This window comes from Chelonia mydas, chromosome 2, assembly GCF_015237465.2.
Source record: "Chelonia mydas isolate rCheMyd1 chromosome 2, rCheMyd1.pri.v2, whole genome shotgun sequence".
In the NCBI taxonomy this organism is placed as follows: Eukaryota; Metazoa; Chordata; order Testudines; family Cheloniidae; genus Chelonia; species Chelonia mydas.
In genome coordinates this window covers 251,926,888-251,933,069 of record NC_057850.1, presented here as the reverse complement: position 1 = coordinate 251,933,069, position 6,182 = coordinate 251,926,888, and positions in this window count along the sequence as shown.

Here is a 6,182-nt window from a genome sequence, read left to right as displayed (position 1 = left end):
CCACCAATGTTCGGGGCTGAGTCTCTCCCCTGGCCCTGCCTGCCACCCCCACACACCTCCCCCAGTGTGTCTCCCCGCCCTGCCTGCAGCCCCCGGGCAATTTAAAAGGTCCCGGGGGCCCCCGGCCACCGCCACCAGCAGCGCAGCAGGACTAAGGCGGCTTCCTGCCTCCCCGCTCCACGCTGCTCCGGGAAGCGGCCCCTGGGTGGGGGGTGTCCCCCCCCCCCCCCCGCTGCCCGAGCACCGAGCTGCTGCCAGAGGGGTTTAAGGGTCACTTTTGGAGATGGCGCTCCCCAAGGTAAGCGCTAACCCCATGACCCGCTCCTGCATCCCAAGGCCCTAGCCCATCCCAGAGCCCGCACCCAAGCTCCCTCCCAGAGCCCGACTCCTCACCCCTCCCAACCCAAACTCCCTCTCAGAGCCTGAACCGCGCCCACACCCAAACTCCCTCCCAGAGCCTGAACCGTGCACACACCCAAACTCCCTCCTGGAGCCCGAACCCCCTCCGCACCCAAACTCCCTCCCAGAGGCTTTGGTGGGGTGTGGGAAGGGGGCGGGACTTGGACCTGTTCTGGGCACCACCAAAAATTATCCAAACCTGCAGCTAGTGCTTGCAGTGTAGTGAAGGGGTGCCATATTCCTTCCCCCAAAGTGCCCTGAGCTGGCACACGGGCCCAGGGACACAATGGCGCCCAGTGGAAATAGCAATCGTTGTGCTGTGAAGCTATAACCCACTGAGGAGATCTCTCGGTGCCATCACAATCATTGCAGAGACCTAAGGGAGGCAGAAAGGAAAGGGATTAGCATCCCAGCTGGAGGATGGACAGCGGATTTCACCGGTGCTGGAATTCCTCTGTATTTTGAACCACTCTCTGGAAAGCGAGTCAAGCAATTCATCCTTCAAAAGGAACATCTTAATAGTTATGTGTCAAGAGAAAGAGTCAAAAATAGGAGCAAGTTGTAGATTGAATGACTGTCTGTTAAGGTCTCCTGCTGCCATCTAGTGGGAGAGGCGCTTATTGGTTTTGAGTGGGTTTTTTTTTTCTTCAGATCTACATAAATAAAACAATAGTAACAGTCAAAATAATGCATTGAATATACTCCGTGCCTATCTATACACAACGTATCCTGGATCTTTGTCGTATAAAATATAAAGATTAAAGAACTAAAAAAAGTATCGAAACAACAATTAAACTGAGCACAGAACTACCAATTAAAGCACCATCCATCTGAAAAAAGAAAGTGGTTCTATAGTCATTCTCAGAACCAAAAGGGGGACTTTCCATCGTCCAAGGTCCACAGTGGCAAAGATACCATTCTGTGTCCTCCAGGCACCACCAGCCCCAGGTGTTGCGGCATGAGATGCTACATAGGGAGCTAGAAGCTCGGAAAGTTCTTGGATCCAGTCTATTAATTGAATAAAGCATCTATTTCCAAAAAGCACCTCAGCTCCATGCATAATGACGTTCAGCGTTGCTTTCGTTACCCAGTCTCATCGGCCCATCTACAGATCGCCAGCCTTAACTCCATCCCCCAAATCTACAGACAGGTAGAGCTGGAAGAAAAAATTATATTTTGGTTTGCTGGTCATTCAAAAAAAAAAAAAAAGGGTGAGGGTTCATTTTGTGTCGAACCGAAAATATATTTTTTTAAATTTTTGAATAATTCAGATGTCAAAAAAAATGGTATCACAGGTCAATTGGCAAGGTTCAGTTGAATAAAATTGAAATGTTCCATTCTGCTTTTAATCATTTTAAAATATTTTATTGGGATTTTTAAAAAAAAAACAATTAAGAGAAGTTTTTAAATGAAAAGTCATTTGAAACCAAAACATCAAAACTTTTCGTTTCACAAAGGTTGAAATAAAACGCCATGATTTTGGGATGGGGTTTTTTTAGGCTGTTTTCAACTGAAACAACTTGGCAAAACTGATAAGAATGAATAAAATGTTCAGATGTTGCCACGTTTGCATTTTTCAGCCATAAAAAGGTTTGGACAAAACCATTCCCGCATCTGCACACACAACAGGACCCCTCAGTAGCATTGGGGAAATCTTTAAAATAGGAATTCTCTTGCTTTTGTAAGATTGTGTCAAACCCACTTATTTTCCTGTAATGTTGCTTTTCTCTTTAGAGATCACTTGTTTCTGTCTTCATGCAGGCAGAAGATCAAGTGACCTTCCATTGTCAAAACAGATGGGGTTCTGTGTTCTCTTTTGTTTGTTCAGTCCATTATTACTTTCCCCCCACTGAAGGGTGGTCATTCTCACTGGCGTTGAGAAGGCAGCACAAGAGCCAACCTGAGAAATGACTCCAGCCTCCCAATGCAGTAAGCGTGCAGCTAAATTGTTCTGTTTACATTATAGCAGTCACCGGGCAGTGCAGTGGTTATTGAGAATAATGTATGTTATAAAAGTTCAGTTAGGGAGAGATGCAGCCAGAAATATAGCTTTGGCTCGCAGTGACTGTGAACTACTTGATTAAACTAAGCGAGCACTTGTTGTGTATGGTATAATAGGTGAGTTGCTAGAACAAAAGAGTAATTTTCCTAAAACACTGTAAACATGTGCCCATTCAGCCTAGCTACAATGGAAATTGGAAAAAGAACATTGCTTTCTCTCTAGTGTCATAGATTTTAAGGCCAGAAGGGACTCTGATGATTATGTAGCCTTCTGCGTAACACAGGTCACAGTACAACAGAGGAGAACCAAGAGGCATTTAGAGCTGAGTTTTCAGAAGTGGCCACTGGTAGAGGGCGCCTTGATTTCAGTTGCCATTCTGAAAATCAGGCCCAGGGGATCTCGGGTTTGGCAGCCAAAATGGGTGGAATTTTGCAGAAGAAGAAATAGAACAAAAGTACAGAAAGAACTTGCAACAACCAACGTATTCATCATCATATGGCTCCTGTCTTGAGGAGGCTTGTATATAGCTGGCGCCCAGATATTGTACTGCGATGCAAAGTATATTAAATATGCATGTATAATTATGCAAAGGCCCCTTTACAGTACAAAAGGGCCATCAAACAGGTGTAAGTTATGTTTATACATAAAGTGTATTTACATATACTTTACATGAAAATGAGAACAAGGCCCAATATTTCTGTCAAACAAATAACATTTCAAACATAGAGGAAGAGTAGGTAAATCAGTGTCACTTATAAAGTCAATGTGATAAGTAAAGGAACAGAGATCCATTCTATATTATATTATACACATACATATACATACATTTACTATACATATATTCTTGAAATTGTTGAAAATTTAGGAGACACTAATATACATACATATGGTTCTTAGCCATTAAGATATATAGCATTTACTATTAATATACTGTAAAATGCTTGCCAAATCCTATTGCTATATAAAATAAAAATTTCTCTTTCTACTTTCTTTTTTTAACATTATACAATAACTATAATTTTTCGAAAGCTTTTATGAGATCATGTTCATCAACAAACCGTACTGGGACTTTGAGGACAGATCATTTAGATTGGTTTACAGTTTTGATTAAAAGCATTGCGCTCTTTGTAGTAATTATGCAGTCATTGATCTTGAGGACATCATATTAGCCTCTTAGTTTGACACACTATGAGTGCAGCTTGGGATGGGTACTCCATATGAAGATATAATTGACAGTCAAAGCAGATGTAGATTCTGCTTGCCCGATCTCATTCAATTTCAATTTTCAGAAAACTCTCTGACAACTAGGGGATAGTGTCTTCAGAGTTAAGGATGGCACTGGCTACTGTGTTTGGCTGGGATGGTCCTTTGTTGTAATCTACCTAATTTACAAACACAGGAGCTTCTGTTTTTAAAAATACAGAGATAGCTACAGACAACACCAAATGACCCAGAGACTCTTAAACACTGGGGGAGTCTAAAGTCTAAACCCAGTGTCACATCCACATTTTACTAACGGACTCATAAGAGAATAAACCAAAAATTCCTTAAGCACTTGTGGTTTGGGCCCATCTCTACTTTTTTATTTGAAGGGGATGTAAAGAGTGGAATGCCCGTTCTTTTGCCTGTTGTAGGGAGAGTGGTCAAACCAATATACTTCTGACCCCACAGAACTATGTCAGAGGAAACTCCATGTATTTGCTGCAATGTTGTCATTGAAGAGAGGTGGCTGTTAAGAGTAGAGACAGAACCACTGAAAAGCTACACTTTGTGGCACCGATCCCCTACAAACTTATGGGGATTTCACTGGGTAAGATAGTGCTGACCCTCTCTATATGTTGGATAAAACCATAGGAAGCTGCACCTTTACTCCCATGATTGTAATTAAATCACATGCTTCAGAGCTTTAACCAGTCACCTGCAGGAGTCAGGAAAGATTTTTTCTCCCCGATGCTCAATTGGTCAGTGTACTTTGAGGTTATTTTTCACCTTCCTCTGAAGCATCAGAGGTTAGCCACAGCTGGAGATGGGACACTGGATGGGGTGGACCAATGCGGTGAGGTGGTATAAAGAATCCCCTTTCTTAGATGCCTGGCGGGTATCTCTTGCTCACATGCTCAGGGTCAAACTGACTGCCAGATTTGGGGTTGGGAAGGGATTTTCCCAGAGCTGAGATCAGCAGGGATCTGGCATGGGGAGGTTCACATTCCTCTGCATCAGGGAGTACAGTTCACCTGCTAGGATCATCTGGGCATATTTCACTAATCAGTTCCCTGCCATTGCAGGGGCCTTTGTCCATTGGTGGCACCTTAGAATCATAGAATCACAGAATATCAGGGTTGGAAGGGAGGTCATCTAGTTCAACCCCCTACTCAAAGCAGGACCAATCCCCAACTAAATCATCCCACCTAGGGCTTTGTCAAGCCTGACCTTATAAATCTCTAAGGAAGGAGATTCCACCACCTGCCTAGGTAACCCATTCCAGTGCTTCACCACCCTCCTTGCGAAAATTTTTTTCCTAATATCCAACCTAAACCTCCCCCACTGCAACTTGAAACCATTACTCCTTGTTCTGTCATCTGGTACCACTGAGAACAATCTAGATCCATCCTCTTTGGAACCCCCTACCAGGTAGTTGAAAGCAGCTATCAAATCCCCCCTCATTCTTCTCTTCTGCAGACTAAATTATCCCAGTTCCCTCAGCCTCTCTTCATAAGTCATGTGCTCCAGCCCCCTAATCATTTTTGTTGCCCTCCGCTGGACTCTTTCCAATTTTTCCACATCCTCCTTGTAGTGTGGGGCCCAAAACTGGACACAATACTCCAGATGACCAATGCCGAATAGAGGGGAATGATCATGTCCCTCGATCTGCTGGCAATACTCCTATTTATAAAGCCCAAGATGCTGTTAACCTTCTTGGCAACAAGGGCACACTGTTGACTCATATCCAGCTTCTTGTCCACTGTAACCGCTAGATTCTTTTCTGCAGAACTGCTGCCTAGCTGCTCGGTCCTTAGTCTGTAGTGGTGCATGGGATTCTTCTGTCCTAAGTGCAGGACTCTGCACTTTTCCTTGTTGAACCTCATCAGATTTCTTTTGGCCCAATCCTCTAATTTGTCTGGGTCTCTCTGTATCCCTACCCTCCAGCATATCTACCATTCCTCCCAGTTTAGTGTCATCTGCAAACTTGCTGAGGGTGCAATCCACAGCATCCTCCAAATCATTAATGAAGATATTGAACAAAACCAGCCCCAGGACCAACCCTTGGGGCGCTCCACTTGATACCGGCTGCCAACTAGACATGGAGCCATTGATCACGACACGTTGAGCCCGATGATCTAGCCAGCTTTCTATCCACCTTATAGTCCATTCCTCCAGCCCATACCTCTTTAGCTTGCTGGCAAGAATACTGTGGGAGACCGTATCAAAAGCTTTGCTAAAGTGGTGGCCAGCACATCCCTCGGCCCACACCGCTTCCCGCAGCCCCCATTGGCCTGAAATAGCGAACCACGGCCAGTGGGAACTGCAATCAGCTGAACCTGCGGACGCTGCAGGTAAACAAACCATCCTGGCCCACCAGCAGATTTTCCTGACGGGCCGCATGCCAAAGGTTGCCAATCCCTGCGGTAGAGGCTCATGCACTAAACTCCAGAGGTCCCCGGTTCAATCCTGCCTGCTGACGACTGGGGTCTGTCAGCATTACAAGTGAGGGCTCATCCAGGATTTCAACTGGGAAGTCTCTGAAGCTCAGGACGCGCTTCCTTAGCTAGGGAAGTATGCA